Below are 23,551 nucleotides of genomic sequence, written 5' to 3'. Positions count from 1 at the left end.
GCATTGGGCAGCGCGGGAATAGGGAATTATGCACCAGGTTTACGCGGCGAGCGGACACGCTGAGCGCATCTTGTCTGAGAGGAAGGAAGATCATATATCCACGGGGCAGGAGAATCGTGGATTGATTGGTTGGTTGATTGATTGATTAGCGTTTCGTGGCTGGAACGCAAAGAACGTAACAATAAATAAACAAAAATGGGCTGCAGCTTTGGGGACTCTGCCAAAAGGCGTTGACATGCGGTAGAGTTATAGGGCTGTCGTTGGCGGTACATTTTTAGCTACCGTGGCTCTATTATGCTACTGACGGAACTACAGGGTGGTTGTCCCCAAAAGGCTGTCGCAAAAAAAAAAAAAAAAGAACTGGCAGATATGTTGCAAGTTATGGTGGCATCAAATCAACGTCAGCCACAGTTGAGTTGTTTACTTGAGCTCGACTGTCGCTACGTGCATGGTTCACCCTGTCGATTGTGATCCGCAGCAAGATTTTAGGAAAAAATCTTCTCGGAAACAGCAACGCAAGCTATGCTGCCCCGACGCCTGTTTGATAGGCCGCGCGTTCGAAGACACGGCCCACACGGGGGGGACCGCGTTATCAAGGGGCCCCTGTCCAGTATATGAGGGACCGGTTCCAATTTGCCTTCCTCCACAGCTTCCTACACTTCCTAGGACGGCCCATAATGCCGCCATTCACCTCCGTACAAGCACGCAATACCGTCTCTGCTGCTGCTTCTGCGGGCGACGAGGAGCCAGCACGCGCAACTCTTCAGATGTAGTGAAATGTTAAATGTGAAGCATTTTTCTCGTTTCTTCGCTTCATCCCGCGCGCCAAGAGAGAGAGAGAGAAACACCTGTGGCGCGCGGTGTGTTTTCGGGGACGCGACGTACGTACAGGACAGGATCTTCAAGAAATAGTAAAGGCGTCAGCCTGCAAATGGCTTCAAGGTCATAAATAGTTTCCTGAAAATTCGAGTATCAGTCCGACTCTATCGTCCAATAGCGCTAAGCAAATATGAGAGCATGCTGAACTTTTGCGTGTCGTGTCTGACATAATCCTCGGGCCTCGCGACCAGCGTCTAAGGCCCCCCCCCCCTTTTTTTGTTTGTTTGTGTGTGTGTCTGCTTTTTAAGTCGGCCTACCCATGACTAACTTCCATTCTTATTTCCTCCTTTCTTATTTGAATAAGCATATCCCCCTTTCTTCGTTTTTTCTTATGTACTGTGTTCAGCTGCTTCTGCAGCTCAAGTTTTGTTCAGCTGCGTTCGTACTGCTTCTTCGACGTCTGTCGGTGCCCTTTTCTTTTATTTCGCGAACGCAGGGATCGCTCCGACTGGAAAAGCGTCCTCGCATGTCAGCGAGAAAGAATGCCCACAAAAGGTTACGCTGTCACTCTTTCCGAACTGTTCTATCGTATATAACTCCATCTACATTAACCAACTCAGCGACATGGTGTTCAGAAAAAAGAAGAAAGAACCCAACAGCAAATAGCAGCGCTCTTGTCACCGTAGCTTCTAACCGAGTGCAGCAAACAAAGTGGGTGACACAGCAGTAACAAAAATGAGGCGCAAACTTGAGTAACAGCAGACACGGTATCCATTGTTCTGCTTTTCGCAGCTTCAGTTCTTAGTTGTCTCGGGCGAAATGCGTTGACGAAAAAAGTGGCGTATGCATAAATAAAACTTCAGCCTCGCCGGTTCGTGAATGTTTAATTTAATCCGGAACTTCCCAAGCGTATACCATCATGTAGTTTCGGTGATCCTTACGCGTCGTTCGCATATAGCTTGTGCGGAGACAATCCTTTCTTCTTTCCTTGCTGGGTTGCAATCAGCTTCATTGTTGCACTTAAGTATGCACAAAGTTACACTCAAAAGTTAGGGAATTTGAGGATTTTCAGCCTTCCGCGTCCGAATTCCGCCAAACATTCTTCAATACAGCATGAAATAAACCAATATCGAGATAGAACGAAGATGACAATACATTTGCGATGAATAAGTGTCACGTGTCATAAATAAGTGTCTCCATATTTTTCTTCGTATATCGAATTCCAAATGCTTTTGTAAACGTGCGTGTTCGATTGGCGTACCCACAGTTATCCATGAACCGCAACGCCTCCACTTTACTGGTGATATATTTACGGTGGCCCTTATTACCATGCTGTTCCTCTTCCTACACTGTAAGCAAAAAAAGAAAAACGAGTAAGTTGGGGGAGTAGTTACAGTTTGTACTCCCCTAGAGTGCGGTTACTCCCCATTTTACAATTACTCCCTTGACCCTTCAATTTACTCCCCTGCATCGCATATAGTCCTTACGCTTTGATAAAAAGGATTGTCAGGTACACAAACACAAGAGTAAAAACCGGGACTTGTGTACCCAAAACGGGAAAAAGTGGGAGGATGCTTGACGTTTCGAGCGGACGCTCTTCATCAGAAAAAGGGGAAACCAATTCCCCCTTTCTCCCATTTCCCCTTTTCCCAGAAAAGGGGTTCCCCTTTTTCCCGCTCGAAACGTCAAGCATCCTAAGTATCGTCCTCCCACTTTTTCCCCTTTTGGGTACACTAGTCCCGGTTTTTACTCTTGTCCTTATGCTTTGCATGAGCTGCCCTGCATTTAGTCCCGGAAGGGACTAATGGTTGTTGCAATGCATATAACCCCCGCCCCCCAAAGGCACCTAAATTACTCATTGTTTCTTAGAGTGCATGTATTAAACAACAAGCTACTTCATACAGTTTACCGAGCATTATATTTTTCACCTAATATGCAATGAGGCTGCACCGTTACCGATCGAAGAGTTCTCTCAGCTGGGATAAAGCTCTTTGTGGCCAGGAAAGAAAGAAGTTAGGCCTTTTCTTTGCGGGTAAAAGTCACGTTCGAGCGTTGCACCCTTGCTAAGCTGCGTGGAAAAGAACGATCTCATTTCTAATTATCGATCCGGTGCAAGAAGCAGGGAGGTATCCTTTCACCTGCTTTTCAAGCCATTTCATTGCACCGCACGCTCGACTATGGCGCTATAGAAAGAGAGTCGATAGGAAGTGTGTGGCACTAAAAGCATGAAGGCCTTCAACCCCGCGAGGAAGAAGAAGTGAAGTTAAACCGGTAAAGAATTGTGAGAAAGCGGCGAAGAAAGAACTCTTGCTGTAGTTTAAAAAGAAAACGAAAAATAAATCGTTCAACTTAGTTTTGAACCCTCCTTCCACATCCTTCCTCCTTTCCCGTGCTTTCAAGAGTAAACCCTTTTCACCCCTTTTTTTTAAAATATCAAGCCGGCTCCTTGCCTGGCTAATCTTTCCTTCCTATTTTTTTTTCTTCATAAACCTATACCCCCCCCCAACGCTCGCTCCCCGGATGCCGCGAAATATGTGTGTCTCGTGAAGATATACTCGGTTAATACATCGGACGCGACTCAACGCCGTTTTTACCGCAAGCGACAAGTGCACTGTCCAGGATACCACCACTGTGGTGACTTGAAAGGTCCTTCTCCATTACCCGCATTACTCTGCACTGTGTGCCTGTCACTGTGACAAAATTACTTGGTCCACGCCTCCACGGTCGAATCCAGCTCACTAACGCTCTGCCCTAATAACATCACCAACCTTTGCATGGGGTAGGGTATTGCCTGCAGCGATGAAACACTCCAATCATCATCATCATCATCATCATCATCGTCGTCGTCATCATCGTCATCGTCGTCGTCGTCGTCGTCGTCGTCGAAATAAAGTAGTTGTTGACTACGTGCTACCCCACGAAATAATGTGGCAACGTAAGAGCGATAGAACAATATCAAAGTACCCTATGTTTGCGAGCGACTATCATGGTACTTCAGTGCAATTTTCGAGAAATGTCTTACATGTGTAGGACGCTAGAGCAGGTAGCACTGCCCTTTACCCAACGGGTGCAAGGCTCGATTCCGGTGCTCGCGATAAGGCCTGCACGTAGATTGTGCGCTGTACGGTGGACGTGCCATGGTTTTGCGAGCGACTCGGGAGGGGGGGAATTGGCCCTCGGCGAAGTCATTCGGCAGTCATCGCAGTCGCCTACACGCGTTGAATACCTAATGGAATTCCGCCGGCGACATGGGATGTCATAATGTGTTCTACCTGCAGGATGGAACCGCACTGTAAGCGTGTAACTCGTGCTGCCTATTAATGAAAGATGATTATACAGATAAGATAAAGAAGAAGAAAAAATGGAGGACTGCATTTGCACCTGGCTGTTATTGAGTATAATGTCAAGCATAGCGATGGTAGTGAAGCTGAGGATAGTACGATTGGAATACATGTTGGAATTCAGGTGGCAAGAAGATAGGGATTGTGCTTCGTGGAAGATTGGACGAAATGAGATAAAGTGCGAACCCCAGTTGGAATCCAGTGACAGAGTATTGTTGTTTGGTTGGGTGGTGTTTAAAAAAAAGTATGGAGAACAGAGAAACTGTACTTGAGGCTTGGCCCTACTACGCTCCAGAACTGTAATGAAATAAACCTTCTTTCATAAAAAGCTAAGGGCCAATAGCCATTGATGAACAGCGTGACGATGCCTCGTGACGTTCTGACCAGTCATCGAGTACCTTCTTGAGGTCAAGAGGGCCGTTGTCGTGTCTGACCAAGGCATCCTGGAAAGCTTCTCGACTTGCCGTGAACAACTCGCAACAAGTCGTTCCCTCGCGCTTCTTCTTGTTGTTGTTGCTTCAAGATCGTTCGCGGCGATGCCCGATGTTCTCTTTATAGCACTGAAACAACTTCTTTGCGTTAACAGAATTTAATTTTAGGGCAACGACTGATATATGCTTGTCTCGCGCCAACCCGCATCCCGCACACCCTTTCATTCAAGCTATATAAAAGGAACGAGTAAAGTGAAGTGAATCGGCCCCCTCTCAGACTCACTCCCGGCGCTCTTCAAAAGGCCCTTCCGGAATACTTCAAAGAGTCTGTCACGTACCGCAATTTGAAGGTACGATCAAACAACCCTTATTCCGAGTACACAGTCATTATTGAGTACGTTATAACCTGGATTAGAATCAGGACGAGAATGCCGAGCCATTCACGTAAGAAAGCCTGCATTACTGCGTTCTTTGAGAACGCGCTTTGAAGATTTTTTTTTTCCCCCCTTTGAAGATTCATTTGAAAGGCAAGTAAATATTATTAAGCCATTGCTGTCAAAGACGCATAAATCAAAGGTATTCTGCATTCGATCAATGCGGTAATTCTTTTGTTGCTGTTTTTTTTTTCTCTCTCTCTATTTGCAGAGGGATTGTCGGGTGAAATGTAAATGGTATTCATTCGATTTATTCGGCTTCGTATTCGCAATAGCGCTGCAATCGGAAGAGTCGCTGCAGTACTTCCGACGGTGAATTCGTTTAAATGTGTGAAGAAGCAGTTAAGATATTTTTGTTGAGCGAGCGATTTTATCTCGAACATTTCCTTCGTGACGGAACCCGAATCGTACAAGTAGTAGTATATGTTCAACGTTACCGAAAACGCTAATGTGCACCACGGGCAATTCCTATCTAACATCTTCTTCAACATTCTATGTTGCATATTCCACGGATCTGTACGTGACCAGCATGATAGCAAGGGAGCATCTGTGATACACGCCACATGCAGAAGCCATTGCTCTGGTGACGTGTCAGAGCATCCCTCCCGACCGTAATTCTGTATTTACGCGGCCACTGAAGAGGGTCAGCGAAGGATTGCGGCGCCACTTGCTTAGAGGTTCTTTTCTGCCTTTCAGGTTGGCGGCTCGTATAGCCACGCTGCAGTGCGTCCGGGAGGAAATTGCCTCTTTCTTCAGTCCTCGGTGAGTAATGAACTCCTGTTGCGTGGGCCAACGGCGACAGCAGGGAGACCCGCCTTATTGGAGGGTCTCACGGCTTGCCACTCCACCATTCCGCAGTGTGGGGGGCGCATTGAGTGTGTGAGGCACGTCTTCATAAAGAGCTTCGGCAAAGATTGCGCGAGAAACGGAAGTACGTTAGTAAACAGCGTGCTGCGTTGTTTGCAGCAATAACGTAGATTATAGTCGAAGACAAACTGGTTTGTGCCTGGAAAAAGGGCATGTCTCCTGTGAACCGCAGTGGAGTTTTTGTCAAATGCTTTATTCCGGAATTCGCGGGACGCTCAGGGCCTAGCGCTTGCATATCAGAAACTGAGTGGTATGTGTCCGAAAATGGTGGGCCGCATATCGGATGGTTGTTCGTTCTTGATGACAGAAGCGAACAAACAAACAAACAAGAGCGGCTGTGTTTGCTTTCTGTTTGTCTTTTGTCTGTCGGCTCTTATCGGAGATGTGAAAACAGGCTCCAATACACTTTTTTCCCCCGCATCTCATCGTCTTCCTGTATCTCTCTCTCTCTCTCTTTCTCTCCCCGCATCTCTGAAGCGAGGGATGGAATTTAACTTCCAGGCAGGAACGTACACTGGTAAAACCGAGCTTCACCAGTGGAGGAGGCGCCTATATTGGACATGCATAATGTGTCCAGGGTAGGCGGGGCACCTCCTCTCGTCTTCAACGAATCAGGAGACCGAACGATATCATTCGCAGTGATAGTTGGCTAGGGCCGTGCTACGTGGTGATGCTCTGTTTTAACAGCGTACGGCCGGCACGTTTGGGGACGGGGGTTTGGGCTGGGGACGTATACAGTCGTGTTCGCTGACGCGGTCGACGCATTTGTTTCAATATAGCGCAGTTTCAGCACTGCCTCTGTACTGCCCATTGGTCTCGCCACGTTGCGGATACAGATTTCGGTACAGCTCCTTCGTGCATGACACAGCCGATAGGGGATCGTTCCGCCACGAGCTGAGACACGTGTGTCGCAAGCAGTACCATTTATCTTTGATTTGTTGTGTAATCACTTCTTTTGCACGTCTTACAAGAACGTCTTGTACGTATAAGCATACTACGAACATACGGTACATCGAGGCGCAGCGTCTACCCAAGCAGCAAAATGTACTGAAAGTCGAGTGCAATAGGGGTGGACGGTATGTGTCTTATCAATGTTCTTTAGTTTCAAGAGTGTGTTCAAGGCCTTCCACCTACCCGTCCACCCCTATTGCACTCGACTTTCAGTACATTGTGCTGCTTGGGTAGTGGTTGCGCTCTCCTTCTTCATCCATCATCATCTTTTTTTTTTCTCTCTCTCTCTTCGTAGTAACTCGAACCTTCCTTTCAATTGACCTTACTTCCACACTTAGTACACTTTTCGAATGCGTGTGTTATCAATCTTCACAAGTCTGCAACAGGGCTAGGGTTAATCAAAAGGTTTCACACAAAAAAAAAAAAAAAAAAGAGAGAGAAAAAGAAACACACACGCACACACACATCAATGGGATGATGGTGGTGGGTCATTCACTGCTGTTATGGCGGTACACTGCCCCATTGCGCTTGTGGAAGGGATGAGAAAGTGATGATGATGATGGAAACAAAACAGAAAACGAAGCGCATCTCTGAAACTTGTGTTTCCCTATAGCATGTGATACTCAGAAATCAAACTTTGCGGTTTTCGGAGAGTGGGGGGCATGTTTAGATAGGAGAAGAAACTTTGCTTTGCGTTTTTCGTCCTTGCCTTAAAAATAACAAATCCGTTGTCAGACGCAGTGTTCCTTTTTTTTTTTTTTTTTTTTTTTCGTTCGTTCTGGTCTCGTTGGTGTTTTTATTCCTTTGCTATTATTGTACGTCCGTTGAGCGTCTCACCGAACGGTCCTATAGTCGGGCTGAGTATTTATTGAAGAGGAACAGTCCAATTTCTAAACTTTTAATCGTCTCTGTCTCGAAGTTCCCGAAGGACGTCGCGTAATTTTCTTTCGAGTGAACTACATCTTTCAAAACCCAGTTCTTCTTGGAATCCTCCTGTCAAGTCGACCTCTTTCCTGAACCTGTACGGGACAGATATATCAATTACAAGAGGTCGACTTTGAGAGTTGGGGAGTGGGAAGTTGGAAATATCTGCTCAGACGAGGGTTAGGAGTTTGTGTCCAATTTCTGGTTGACATACTGGCTTTACAACATAGACTTCCACTATAGGGATGGACAGTAATAATAATAATACTTTGGATTATAATTATATTTCCGTAATACTCCCGAGTATTTGTATAATAACAGTAATAATGGGGAGTAGGTTTACCTATTGATGTGATTTGATTTGTAAAAGAAAAGAATGGAGATGTTAGTCCCGAGCCACTCGGGACTGGCTACTCCAGGACGCGTTATTCAGAAAAGAATACTTACTGATACTGAAGAATACTTTACTTATTCTCTGTATGCATTTGTATCTGTTTAAGACTACCTCGATAAAAGTATTCATTGTTATTATACTAGGTTCCTGCAAATATTCTGCATTTGTTTTGTAATGCAGCATGTGAGGGTTGTGACTATGGTTTGTCTCTATGCTAGAGAAAACTCGGCCGATAAGAGAGCTCTTTTCCTGAGACATTTCGTGCACTGGCAAGAAATGTGTGCTCGCTCTAGCCATAGCGTTTCCCAATTATGTCTAGTTTATTTTAGTCATAGCAAAACGTTCTCTCATACGAACTGTTTGCTTTGCATTACCTCCCTCCACGTAAGCCCTCATGAAACACATCCCGGCCGAAAAAAAAAAGGGTGGGGGGGATAGAAAACTAATGCATTTCTTCTCACGCTAATGGATGTGAAGGTGCACTTTTGCACATTCGCAACTGCCTCAATTCTACGCTCGATGTGGAGAGCTTGTTGAACTACCCTTTTCGATACCATCTACTCTGTTTTTCATCAACGTTCGCCTCAGAAGTAGCGCTTTTGCGACAATAAAACTCAAATCATCGTCATCATCATCATCATCAGCGGGCCTCATAGAACTAAGTGAACTCAAAACGATACGCATGTAGTGTCAATTCAAATTGGAAATACTCTCTTTTAAATAGTCTAGAGCGAGGGCATGGTTCCAGGACGCCTGATCGTCGCGCTGCTCTTCATCATTTTGCCATCTTTCTCTCATCATCGCGCAAGTCGTAACGGTGCCCACTAACGTGAGGTACGTGTAGGCTACACGGGAAGCGAGTACAACACCATGTGCCCCACTGTATTCAGTCTTTCTCCAGCAACAAAGACAGTACCGACATTAATTAGGAGCACATTAAACGATGCATTGCCACATCCATGACTCCCTTTCGGACTAAATGCACGGAGGCTTGTGCGATGTTTAGAGGCTATGTGCAGTGTTGGGGAGTAAAGTTCAGGGTTAGGGGACTAACAACAAAGCTAACTAACTAACAAAAAATGTCTACCTCATCGGAGATACCGTGCAAGTTAGTATCGTCAAGGCAGTTATAAAGGGAGTAACGCAGTGTTCCTCAAACTTTTTCCAGTACATAACCCCTTTGAGTAGCACCGAACCTACCATGACCCCCCCCCCCCCCCCACACACACACACACCTTTATGAGCCTTCGGAAAATTTACTTTTTTCAACGACGCAGACATATTTACATCGTAATTTATTCAAAAGACATTAACCGCAGAGAGAGCAACCGAATCAATAATAATCAATACGTTGGTCTGTGTGGCTCACAGCAAATCGCATGTCTGCTCGGACCATCCATGACCCCTAGAAAACGGGGAAAATGGGATCAAGGTGTGCTGGGTCGCAGTTTAAGAAACACTGGAGTAACGTAATGATGGAGGGATCGTCTGCAGTTGTGACGGAAATTTCCCGCGACCCTTTTACAAATTTTATAGCCCCCTTTATAGTTACTTTGCCCGCGCGGTGATATCAAAGGTATGGTGTGCTAACAAAGGTGTTGAAATGCAGGAAGCCCGTTAGAACAGAGACGACATTGCGCAAGGTACGAGAGCGAGCGGGGGAAAACCAAATATAGGCGCTGAGTGGAATGGAATTGGCGTTCTCCAGAAGTCTGAGCACGTCCGCGCGATATTATTTGACATTCATTTCTCTTCTCGCCTCTTTAAGGACATTTCCTCACGTCCTTCTCGTTACGTGTCCTTTGTGTTCCCTGAACACGGTTCTGAAAAGTGTTAAAGGCAGCGCCTTCTCTCTTCTGACGAGGAGAACGACGGGACACTGTGTATTTGCTGAGCTAGCTGAGTCTTACTTGGAGCTTGAGGATAATGAGTACGTTTCGGAAATGGAAATAGGAGGTTAGCGCTGCAAATGTTTGCTGCGTAAGTGGAATATCTATGATGTTCTCAACTCTTCCATGAACGACAACAAGAACAACAAATCCGCAAGTGGTGGTCTCGCCCTTTCCACCTTGTGCTCGAGGGGTGTGTAATCCTAAATGGTGCGCCACCCTGAACACGCCCACTTTCATTTCTTATATGTGAATATACTCAGCTGGCTGTGTATATCTATCGTATCTATTGTATTGCACATAGTTGTAGATAATGTATAGATTGTTAGATATTATGTATGTGTGTGTCGTGTGTGCTTGCATGTACAGAAAATGTGTGTAGGTCAATGTGTTATGTCCATCATATAGTGTAGCATATATAACAGTCGGTACTGTTAGTTGGTTGACCGGTTCCTTGCTGTACCTCACCACATTTTCAAGGTCAAGGTCACTTTATTAACGTATAATATAATTTACATTGTTACAATCATGCTTGCAGATTGCTTGTGGGTTGCCTTTCCTGACTGCTTGGTACGCTCATCGATGTAACTACAATAACTTTATTTTAAGATGATGAATGGGGAGTTTCATACTCTACCCAATTGCTGGTGGTCATGTGGGGAATGAAATAATGAACCCCTTCACAATAAGGATCGAAGTCTTATGGTGTCCACAAAGGTCAAAAGAGCGTTGAGGGCAGGGTATTCATTTATCTCCTTTAGGCGTTGTACTGTGTGAGGCTATAATAGCCGTCACCTTATATGGGGATGGATATATATATATATATATATATATATATTATAAGGTTAGGTTAGGTTAGGTTAGGTTAGGTTAGGTTAACTACCTCCAACCAGTAGTCGCCGCACGCTGTCATCGAAGAATATACGTACACTCTAACGCTGTCTTCTGCGAACTGCACTTCCCTCCCACACCAACCAAACGTACCATTCTAGCAGATGCATTCATCAGTTTGCGCGGCAACGTTCTGCGACGTCCGCACCTCTAACAAGAGCGCGATGGCGAGTAAATAATCTAGGTTAAGCAAGCAGGCGGGCGGGGAGCCTCATCAGGATTCCCATCCCTTCGGCCTGTCAGAAGCAGGCAGGTAACGAGGTGCAAGCTCATAGAAGGTGCACAATCGCTTGATAGGAGCTTGCAACCTGTAAGCTTCTGAGAAACGACGGTCTGATGCAGGGAACACGGAGGGCTCTCTAAGCCGCCCTCAAAGAGTCACGAAGGAAGTTCGTTGAAAAGGACCTTCCCTGTAGTGTAAGTGGATCAGCGGATTATACCCCTCTTTGACCTGCGTACAAAGTCGCGCCAACGTCCATTACAATGATTCCAGTCGAAGCTTCACGGTGCCTTTTAACGGTGCTTCGGGCCTGGATCTCTGAGCGTTTGTGCTTTCCGGTAGGGGGCCACAGTGAACGTGCACCCTTGAAAGAAAACCTTCCCGCGTAAAACGCTGAAGGCCAAACTTTGCAGAGGATGGTGACGAAATCACACGTGATTTTTGGAAAGCACGGAGCTTACGCCTTTTTGTAACAATTACCGTAACTGCTTAAGTGTCACAAAAGGCGTGCGGCTCTCGTGTTCAACAAATCAGCGGAGAGAACGATGTTATTCGGGACAACGGTTGGCCAGGATCGTGCTATGCGGTGAAGTTATGTTGCTGTGCCGCCATATGTGTAACATATGTCGGCACAGTTCCCTTAGAAGTCGGCTCAGGACGCACATTCCCCCAGAGCATTGATCGTGACGTTGCCCAGTTATGTGAGACTGACAACGGCGAGCGCTTTCATTAGCACCACCACCACCACCATCATATTTTAAGTCTGTGCACGTGTGGGTGAAGCGCCTGTAAAGCGTGCTCTCCCGCGGAGACAGCCATGTTGAGGCATAGCCAACTTTACAAACTCGAAGACGCTGTTTTCTGTACTGAAAGCCTTGTATCTTTGTCGATGTTCAAACGAAGGACATTGGTCTGACGTAAAAATTCACTGGCGATTTAGCGGTAAATGCGAGAGAAATGCGTTAGCATTAACCGGCTTTCCGGCCCGTACTTTATTTCAGGGTATCCACTTCCGGTTTAAACTCAACTTCCGGTTGTCCACTTCCAGTCTAAACCCGACTTCCGGTTGCCCACATCCCGTTACCTGACTTCCGGTATGCATTTCCGGTTCTCCACTTCAGGTCTAACCTGACTTCCGGTTGTCCACCTCAGTGAGTACTTGATTCCCGGTTTGACACTTTCAGTTACTGCATCTAGGTACATTTAATTAACCTTTAATTAGCCTCAATTAATTTTAATTACCCTTTAATTACCTAGTAATGTGGTACCTAATGAGGTAATCTTGTATTCCCTTAATTACCTTTAATTATGTTTACTTGCCTGAATTACTCTGAATTCCCCTTTAATTGACGTTAATTACCTTTAATTACTTGCGGTTACCTTCGGTATTCTTTAGTTTCATTTAATCTTTCTCTTAATTACGTATATCTTACATTCATTACCTTTAAACTCAACTTTCTTATTTTAACTGCCTTTAATTACCTCTAATTACCTTCAACTACTACAGTTTCAAATCATTTGCCTCCATTTACAGTCACCCTCTTATACCCCCTTTGCATGTCTACTCATAATACTGTCTCGGTGAGTCTTCACCATCTGACACACACACATACATACATACAGCTTTTTTTCATTTTTACACTCCTAATGCTACCGCATTAAAAGACGTACGAATATTGGAAAACGGAAAGTAGCACCACGAAATGCTGGTTCATGCGTGGATACCGATGAACGCAGCCGAAAGAGAAGACAGGGAATTAACACGCTTCGTAAACATACCGCATGTGCAGTGCTAGGCAACTGATCTGAACGCCGCTCGCCGAACGTTGCAGACGGTTTTGCTATATTCGCTATTTCTTGCTCAGCCAATACGTATTTACTGTTTGCTTTGCCCCATAGTGATATAATTTTATCGGTTTTGAAAACGTACCCACGCATAAGCCCGAACGAGACGACTTCTAAAATTAGCTTGAGCTGGAACGACGTTTCACTTTGTTATTTTCTTTGAGGCTAAGCTCTTCCGGTTGAAATGGCGCCTCCAGGCTTGTTGCTCTGGTGACTGACAACAATAATGTGCTGCGTTACAGCTTTCTGCTTGATATAGGCGCATAGGTCGGTCCAACATTGCCATTTCTGCACGGCTCCTTGTATCCAACGCACGAGCGAATGCAGGGAAATCGATTTCATGCATTTTTAAACAGGCACGCAACGCGCGTACGCTAATTTTGGGTGCCCTCGTTGCGTTCGAGGGTCGTACCTTAATTGTCTCTGTAGGCAACGGGCGTTTGCGGAAAACAATTGGGCAACAAATGCACACCAGGATCGATCCCGTGTTTGCTCACTTCGAAATTACCCCGTGCAATGAACCTCATTAAAGGGCTACTGAGGTGCATATATTTCCCCTTGTGGAGCGAAAGATGCCGCTAGCTTAACAGCAATACAGAAGGAACCGATTCGAACTGGAAACTGCACGTTACGCTTTTTTTCTTTGATGCTAAAAAAAGGGGTGGCAATGTGGAAGGGCCTCTCACTGGTCCATTCAAACGAACTCCCGCGATTATTGGGCAACTCGTTTGAGGAGCCCAATGACAGGCCGCTCCCCTCTTAAGTTGATGTTTGCTGGGTTCTCGTTTCTGACAAGGCAAAGGAAATAGGGCGGCCCTTTCCCCTCTTCTTGCACATGCACATACAAACATACCATTTAATTTCGCATCTAAGTGATTTGTTGTAGCCGACGCATCGGTTATTGGAGACGACATCGCCATATTTTTTTTTCTTGCTACGCCTTACCTTGCCTTATCTTTTAGCTGGTTGCAAAAATCAGGATGATGGAAACAAGGAAGCTCAGAGGACGTTGCAATGTGTGTCCCTCGCCTCGGATCAATCAGGTTCTTCTTCACGACCCACCTTGTGGGAGAACTCTTTCTCGGCGAAGCTCCAATGTGGCGAACGTGCTGATCAGGGAGTGAGTGAGCACGGGTGAGCAGAGGGAGAGCTGAGCTGAGCGAAAGAACCCGAATTATTGCGGACACTGCAGGTGGCTCAGGGTTCTTGTAGGCATTGTCAGAGGGACTTGCGCATGAATAATCAAGCCCGCGTTTTTCAATGGTGTATTTCGTTGCATTATTGTTGCCGCCTTCTTGTGTGATGTAATGTGATAGAAAAAAAAAAGAGGGGGATGTAAGTCACGCCGCCTTTTTTCTTGGCTAGTGTCAAGTTGTTTGTCAGCTGGGTGCGGTTGCGTACCCTACTGTAGGCCTTTTAGCGCGCTCTCTTGTTGGTTTTGTCATTTCGGTAGGTTCCGTGGATTGTGTGTTTGTCCGCTATCGCGTTTTCAGCATCGGTATTGCTTTGTCTGGTCTGGTCTCCTCTCTACCCTATGATCTGCCTGCGTACCTGTGTGCTGTGTGTGTGTGTGTTTTTGTGTGCTGTGGTTTTGCCTACCGTTCTGATGTCTTACTGACTCCACTGACTATCCCTATTTAGCATCGTTCATCACCTCATGATCAGGACACATCACATCCTGCCCCATTGTGCCTTGGGGTAGTGGGCCGCACCTTACGTGGCGAATATCCCCATTCATTATCATTAACTTATTTGTTGTTGTTGTTGTTGTTGTTGTTGCTTTGTCTGGTGGTTCGGTGCCTCGTTTGGTACTTTGGCGGATTCGTTTTTTCTTTATTTCTTTTCGTTTTCTTTCTCCGATAGAACTCTTCTTCTTACCATCACTTCCCCTTTTCCTTTTTTTTCCTTTTTGCTCATACGTAGGTGTACTGGGGTAGCATGTCTGATTTAGCCGTGACTCACCTAGCCATTTTTTTTCTTCTATTCATCATCATCATCATCATCATCATCATCATCATCATTGTTAGTTCTTCGCTATTTGGGATGGTTAGGTTATTAACTCGTTCTTTCGTTTCGATACATGTCCACGCGGTCAGCCATCTCCCTCTCTCTTTCCACATAATATTCACGGCGAGCAGACGCGCTCGGCTGACTCGAATTACTGTATCGTATTACTGAATTGTATTGAAACTGTACTACACAAGGATAGTTGATTTGCCAAAGCACAATGACTATCCTGACGAGAGAATTACTATCGTCCTTACTTAAAATGAAATGTGCGTCAGAAAGTACGAGACACTGAACTGAAATATCCTGGTGTTCATGATGACGAATAGCAGCAAGAAGACAAGGACAGGATAGAAGTGGACAGGACAACTGCAGACTTTCAACTGAAGTTTAATCAAAGAACACAGCATCTTAGACGCTAACATCTAGGTCACTGACTATCACCTAAAAAAATCCTATCCTGCAATCCAATTCTATCCTATCCCATTGTCCTACCCTATTGTGGAATCCTATCCTATCCTATCCTATTGTGCAATATCCTGGTGTGTTTGCAAGTTCCAGCGCAGGAATATCGTTATTGCGCTGTTCATGGGGCAGCGCAAATACCGTTTCCTTTACGTGCGTCCACACTCAACTTAACCGAACGGAGATCTTATTTTAGGAACAAAAGTTTCAATTTCCACGTATTCCGAAATTCAGAGAGTCTTCATCGCAGCACGCGTTCACAGCCCAGAACAAGTGCTGCAGCAGCGACGTCAACAAGTGCGGCGTGATTTGCATATAAAACCTTCATTACGCACGTATGAATGCGGAACCGAATGTGCTCCGTATATAAGAATCGTTCCAAGTTGGGCTATATAAGCAGAGTCACACTTGTGGACCCCGAGAGCTGGTAATAAAAACCCGCGATTGAGATGCATATTTCCGGCTTCACTCCGACAATCGTTTCTCGCTCTGCCACCGTATATTTCGTCGTAAAACGAGAACAGTTAATTTTCCAAACCTCTGTCACTCCGGTTGTCGTCCGCTATGTATTTTTGCTTTCGCCGGAGCCGTATTTTGCGTGGCTGCGGGGGTAATTTGAAATTTAAATTCCGGTGCGACTCTTTCGACTGAAAATCTGCAAGTGGGGAAAATAATGATCAAGTGTGCATGGAAGTATGCAAACTGCGCTCTTAAATCTGGCTATGGGGTAATCCACCGATTGATATTTTGAACCGTTCGTGTGTAGCGTAAAAATGAGCGCATGGCAGGCTTATCAAGAGCTGACGAAAGCCATTAATAATCTAGGCACTTAAACGAACTCAATTATGAGACCACAAGTATTGCGACTCGAATTTCAAGACAAAAAGAGGGAAAGAGAGAGAGAGAAAAAAGAAAAAGAGTGTGCATGTGGAAAGGAAAGTGAAGACGAAAAGAAGGAAAGTGTAAGAGGAAATTGAAAAGAGGGGGGCTACAGGAAAGTACGAAGAAATCCCTGCGTGCTATGTCTTAGAAGGGGAGGGGTACTATTGTTAATTCGAAGGGGAAAAAACAAACAAACAAACAAAGAGGAAAGCAGACGCAAGGACTTAGTTCCTTTAAACATGCATTTCCTCTGAGTGTATTGGCACATATTTCAGAAATGCAAGGGTTATGAATATAGAAATATTAATTCTGAAACTTGGTTATTACGGAAACAAAAATTACATACCATTAAACCGTACAGCAAAATTAGTTTTATTTAGCCGTTACAAGGCTCGCAGAAGCCTTCAATCGGTCAACACCTTATTGCCACCCAATTTTATTTCTGATACCCTAAAACCACACGTTTAAAATTCAATATATATGTATTGCCATTTTCGAACCTCTTTTTGTTTTAATTCCTAGCCTTTAATTGTTTTTTTTTTGTCAAAACAATTCCTCAAAGGAATAATCTCCCACGTTACCTTGTATTCTCTCACTCCAGTGATAGTACCATTTTCGAATGATTTACGTCCGCTGCCTTCCGCGTGACTGTTATTTGTAACTTTGTTATTTATGTCTTGCTCGAATGCAAGAGCTATGCACGTATTGCCCCCTGTAATCCTCCTCTCCCCCACACAATGCCACCTATGGATTCACTTCAACAATTTGTTTTTTGTTCATTCTACTTGTCTTCCTCCCTAAAATAAAATAACATCGTTTGACACTTCGTTTCCATTTAAAGTTTTCGTTATATCTTTTTCTTCTTCTTTCTGCGTGCATTCGGCGTCAGGGGGCGCGGAAGAATCTGTTAACTGAAACTTCCTCTTGATACATTACCAGACTCTTCTAGTCTCTCCATTGGAAGCGCTCCCTTGTTTGCGTTATCGGCCGGTGTAACGTGAATGGAAGAGCCGTTATGGACAACGCCGGCGGGAACTTGCCATAACGAGGTTAGCATTTCTGCGGGGCAAGGTACTGGGTAAAGATTGTCGAGACGCGGGGTGCACAAATTAGGGCTCCGCGAGCCGATGATCTCGTTAGAGGGCCGTAAATACCTCCTGTAGGATTTGCATTCTCTCCTGCTATTCTTGGCCGACGCGCCTCCTATACATGCGCAGACGACAGATAAGCAGACGACGAGCTCGTGTGGGCGGCAAAGCGCAACGCGGAATCGTGTCTTCGTCTGCGATTTCGCACACACCAGTGAGTTTTGTCTGTCTGCATGCCGATAACGTCTGCTGCTCTGCTGTTCGCGGATGAATATTCTATGATTACCCTCACGCGAAGAGACAATCGCGATACTTTTAGCGGCGAAATTTTGTAACCACGAAAAGGGGTTTCGACACACCGCCTCTGTGGAATTCCCACCACATTTCTGGAATCGTATGGTGCCGCGAGTTCAATTTGCGTGCAATATATGTGGGGAATGTGTGAAATATATCTTTCACAGAAATAGGGTAGATTTCAGCGACTTCTAGAGTTCAAGGAGACCAGGAGCTCTGTGTGGGCTCTAGAAACTTTCCTATGGTGCTCAGAATGTGACAAAAAAAAGTGCATATCGCACTTCGTTCACTTTTGTGATCACTCACAAAAATAATGATGCCTCAAACCGGGATTCTAATCTCATTAAGCTGTAGAAAACTATATATGAGCGATACAACATTGTTTGCTCTGCGTTGAGCCGTCTGCCCCGTACAGCCACAGTGAGCCAAGAATCGTCTCTTCAGGATCTTACCTCAACGAATTTATCTCATTCCATTCTGCGTGCCAACACCCTGCATTCCCCAACAATATTGTTTCCCTGTGTGACGCGGAAGTATTGTAAAACTAATTTCTAGTTTTGAGGGGGTATGACGTCATAAGGTGGCGTAATCTGCGATACGTCTGGCAACATTGCTCCCCGGAGGTCGATTTCCGTACCCTCACCGTATAGCTGCTGGGAGACTTTCAGCGCTTGGTGAAGAGTGAAAACGCTCGCGCTGTTGCTAGGAGATGGAAGCAAGAGCTCGTCATGACGTCAGCTACTCATGGAGAATCCGAAACTATGCAGTTTTGCCGGTTATTTCGAAAATTCGTGGAAGCACGTTGTGCCAGAGCCATCTAGAGACAAAGCCAGATCGATCGAGCGACGTGACGTAGCAATCTGGTCCGGAGTCCGGCGATCACGACGTTGCTATCAGCGGCCGTAGCTATGGAAATGAGACGCCATCATGCCGCATGGGCAGCCACTGGGAGCCACAGAAAGCCTGTGTTTGTTTCAAAACCGCCTGCGGAGATTGGCTGACGTCGTGGCTGGCTGCTGCGATTGGCGGATTTTGTGTGTCTACGACCGAAGGGTTGACAGGACGCATTAAGCAGTCTCTGTGTACCTAGGTGGCGTTGGTAGCGCTCACTGCTGACACTGACGTCATTTAGGTTTTGCGTACTGAGTCTTTGTGTGAGGTTGAATACGAGATAAAATAAATATATTTTTTATCGAGTCTTTTATCACTCCTTCGACCGTACGAATGTATTTGCCTCCCATTGATGACAAGTGAATGTTTTCGGCATAAACATTCCTCCGTTTTTTTTTCTACTATAGGTGGACTGTAGCGAGGTATTTGGTGCAAGTAGATACTGAAACAATACTGCACAAAAACGCGGACAGGCGAGTTAAAGACAGTAAACGACAGACGCAACCGCAGAGTCGCAACTATCGTGTGAATGTATACAGTACACACGGCCACAGAAATTTCACGACCAATGGCAAAACAGTAGCTTGCACGATAAGCAATCCCAAAACAGTGCACCCCGTTTAGAGTGTACCGTCATAAACACCGTTATCATCCCGCGATCGCAATGACAGTCCTTAGTTGAGCGCTAAGACTAATACGTAACACAATATGCCCTTCTCGAGCCACGACGAACAAAGAAAAAAAGAAAGAAGAAAAAGAGAACGCGCACGTTCCCACGTGACGGAGATATGAGAAAAAGGTAAGTGAGTGCCGCATGTTCTGGCGCGCCAGGCGGATTTTGGCGAACGATATTGATACTCGCAAAAGTCTTCGCGAATGGTCTTGCGAAATTTCTCGTGCAACCCGCTTTGCTTGTATTCGGCAAAAGCTCCGGAGTGACCCCATTGTTATGCAACAGTATGCCCGTCTGGACGCGCACAAATTGGATTCCAAGCAGGGCTTCGTTCCTAAGAGGCAAACATGCGGTCTTCAGGACAAGATTAAACATTTAGTTGTGTTCGCCGAAGCCCGGTCTCCACAGAAGAAAGCGTCCTACATTCGATTGTGTCCAACCCCCTTGAGAGGCCAAAGTAATAAAACTCCTTCAAGAGCTTCCAGCCGTTACAGACAAACACATAACCCGACCGTCTAAGAGCTCGAGTGACAGTTCCTTTCTCTCTCTCTCTCTCTCTCGGATTGGTGGGTAGTTGCATCCGGTACAGGGTAACCGTCAAAGGAAAACCTCTTATTTTTTTCTCCTCTTTCTGTATGTAACATAAGTATTTTCTACAGGAAGTTGCCTGGTGATTACACCGGTTCGTATTACGACTATTCGCAACATGAGCCATGCTACCGTAGACGACGTCTTTGTGTGTATGTTCTGTCATATGTGTTTATTTTTAACTCGCGTTATTTTTTATGAAGCTTCCACAGACGCATTACGCGAATACTGTCGGCCTATCTATTATAGTTCATTATAATGGAATATAATATCCATTTACAAAAACATTCATATATGTGTATGCAGTATACCCATAATCCATGTCAATTTCATGGATGGATTCAAATGTAAATGCATGTTCTTTTCGAATGATGATGCGTTGCATCTCGACAACGGTTGTGCTGTACTTGGCTCTGAGTTTCTGTGACTCGTGTTTCTGTTTCTGTAACCACTCACTATTTTTCAAAATTGTTTCCGTAACTTAACTCCTTGCCTTTCGAAATAAGTGTTGGAATTTTTGTTGTCCTCGCCTCTCTGCTTCCACGTGGCCACTTCCTATGTTATATATAGACATGCCAGCTCTTCATCACGTTTGTACATGACGAAATGCAGTGTGCTGCAGGACAGTTTGTACGTGTAATGAACAGTAGTTTTATCCTTTTATAACTTTTCGCATTGAAATACAAAGAGCAAGTCAGTGTCACCGCACGCTTGGAAGCGTTAGGCGAAGCCCGCTTTAAAAAACAAATTCTCGTACATGCAGGAAGTTGATTTCACCACATGCCGGTAAGCGTTAGGTGAAGCCTCCTTTACAAAAACAAATCCTCGTACATGCAGGAAGTTGATTTCATCGCACGCGTGTAAGCGTTAAATGGAGCCTCCTTTAAAAGACTGGAATGCAAAAAAGCGCGTCAGTTTGTTACTCGAACGTTGCCATACCGACACTGCACCGCCTTGTTGGGGAATTTGAGGAAGAGACGTCAGATGGCCACATGGTACGCGACGTCCTTTTTATCAGGGTGGGAGCATCATCAACTGAGAGCCTCAGTGTATGCCTGCGCGCAATACATGTCAGTATGTTCGTCTTGTAAAGCGCGCTTCACCTGTGTGTCTCGCAAGCGTGAGGTGAAGCTGCAGAAGGGTGACGCTGATGATGACGGACGACCATGCTGACACGTCGGCCGAGGCAACTACGAAATCCAGGCCGAACGTCCAGGCTTCCTCAAGCAATTTCTGCTACCGTTGTACTCAATCAGACGATGTGTCTGGTTATCATATCTGGACAAGCGCATGACAGGCACATCTGGAACACCATCCCGTGCGATAGGTGCTCTTAACTGTCTAGGGCAGAGGCTTCTCGTCTTCGCATCTGATCTCGCAGTGCTTTCGCATCGCCCACGCCTTCCAGATCGGCTATACCCTCTGCACGTGATGCGTCCAAAGTGGAAAAGTAGAAACGAAGGAGCATGTTATAATACGCTGCCCCACCAATAGACGTCTACTCGAGAAACGTCATGATGACGTTGGTAGACAAACTGAAACCGAAACAAATCGGAAGGGGAGGGCTGGGTTCCACTCTTGTTCGCTGCCTCCTATTGAAAGAAAAGTAGGACCGAAGGTCGTGTCCCTTTTAGGGACCATTGTAATCCCCTCAAGACCGTGTCTTTCGGGCGCGACCTTGTTCGCCCCCTAGCTTCCAGCGTAGTTCAACTCTGCCAAATTGGTGGCGCTGCCGTACGCTATGACGTCATTTGTTTACAAACAGGGAGAGGTCTATTCCGATGCAGGCTTCAGCAAGCTGCGCAGCCCACCGGCACGTCTGATCACCGACTCGAGGACGTGGTCTGTACCATTGATTTATCCAGACCCACCCCCCTAACCCCCTCCCCAAATCTAGAGGAGACCCCCCTAAAATTTTGTGAGATTGCACAATATTTTGTCAAAAGCATGTAAATACACCCCCTCGCAGAACCCAACACCACCCCAAAGACGAAATTCTGGGTAAACCACTGGTCTGTACCTCTGGCAAGCTCCTGCGTAGGAAGCTGGTCGGAAGCTATCACTCCTAATTTGTGGTCAGCTCGAGGAGTACGCCTTTTTGTGACAACTAACGGCGTTAAGTGTCAGAAAAAGATGTATACGCCTCCCCTTCTCAACAACGATCAAGGGCGAGAACGATGTCTTTCGGGTAGTAAGTTCTATTTCAAAAGTACAAGGTCGGCCACAAGAGCGTATGCTGCTAATGAGCAATTAACTTAACGGTTCTTCCCTTTCCTGCTCCCTCCCCTTACCCCTCACCCCTTTCTCTATGTCATGTTTCCCACTTTGTAACGTCTTCCGTCTCTTCTGATATTTTTTTTTCTTTTCTCAACACATATTGTTAGGGCAAGCTGAAACCTGTGGCGGAAGCAAGCTGTGACGCGGTGCGATATGGTGGCTTTTGTTTTGTGTTCCTTCAGTGTTAGAAAGTGCCGTCTAGACTGTGTGCACGGAAGATAAAGGCCGCGTAAAAATTTGCCTAATCCTGATGCTCGGCGCTAATCCGGATGTCAATCTCAACGGGAGCGCTGTTCGTGGAACCTGTCGGGAACTCTTTCATACGAGACTCTTTAATTACCTTTCGTCGCCGGTTTACTTCGGGATGCTTTAATGCGACTCGGTGCGTTGGCGTTATCTATGTCGCCCTAGCTAAACCCGTGGAAGGCAGGTTATACTGTACAGCAAGTATATGTCACTGTTGCTGTGAACGCCGATTTGGGGAGCGATCACAAATCGCGCAAGTGGAGGTGCAGCATAAAAAGGGGTCAGGTCGTAAGCGTAGAGGAAAGCAAAGGGCTTCGCCGCCTTTCTTCCTGCACACGATGCATTCTATAAATTGTGATTGACTCGCAGCTTATAAACCGATTGCCGTGGTCAGGTAACGCTCATATACAGTTCAACATGGAGCCTATCATCCTGTTTGAGTCGGTCTTGTCACGTGGGGTAGCCGAGAGCAGTGGATGCGGAAACAGTGACCCCTAGTTAGGACAGGCCCGTGGAAGTGGTATCCCCAACAACACCGAATATCCTCTAGATGTACGAATAATGTCTTGATTCGTACGTCCCACGGATATCACTCGGATATCCGTCGGACGTGTGAATCCGTGAGGACATTATTCGTACATCCAGAGGATATTCAGAGGTTTTATTCCAGGAACCGTAAGATCGGGAGATATCGGGTGTAAAAGTACATTGTCGGGTGGAAAATCAAAAGAGAGCGCTTTGCGCAGTATATTGATGAACACAAGATGCGGAAAAGCGGTGTGTTGAGTGGGCAGTGCATAGCCAAGTTAGTTTTCGGGTTTCGGGGTTTTTCGGGTTTTACCCCGAGGGACAATGATGCAAATGGGGAGGGGGTAAAAATGGGTTTTACCTGGTTTGACCCTGACACACAGGACCGTACGCATTAATAATTGTTGCAAAGGTCGCGTACACCTCAACACAATTATAAATTTTGTAATGAACGGTATTACCTATAGGCAGAAAACTTGATTGGGTTGAGTATATATAGTTTCTCGTAGGTGTTCCACCTTGACTCATTTCCTCCACTTTGTATAATAGCCGTCTCTCCTTCGCTTTCCTTATGAACCCATGGGGGCATTAACGAAGAGACAATTA

General features: G+C 45.7%; 1 protein-coding gene across 2 annotated transcripts in view; it reads left to right on the top strand.

Annotated features, from left to right (window-relative positions):
• The window catches only part of LOC135366914 (rap guanine nucleotide exchange factor 4-like), a 334,286-nt gene that overhangs the window by 98,179 nt on the left and 212,556 nt on the right, over nt 1–23,551 (top strand). For both annotated transcript variants that reach the window (XM_064599902.1, XM_064599901.1), the window contains exon 3: nt 5,722–5,787. The gene's annotated coding sequence lies outside the window, so the exon portion shown is untranslated. The remainder of the gene's footprint in view (nt 1–5,721; nt 5,788–23,551) is intronic.

Source organism: Ornithodoros turicata, chromosome 8 (assembly GCF_037126465.1).
Source record: "Ornithodoros turicata isolate Travis chromosome 8, ASM3712646v1, whole genome shotgun sequence".
Lineage (NCBI taxonomy): Eukaryota > Metazoa > Arthropoda > Arachnida > Ixodida > Argasidae > Ornithodoros > Ornithodoros turicata.
This window is presented reverse-complemented; position numbering and strand designations above follow the sequence as displayed.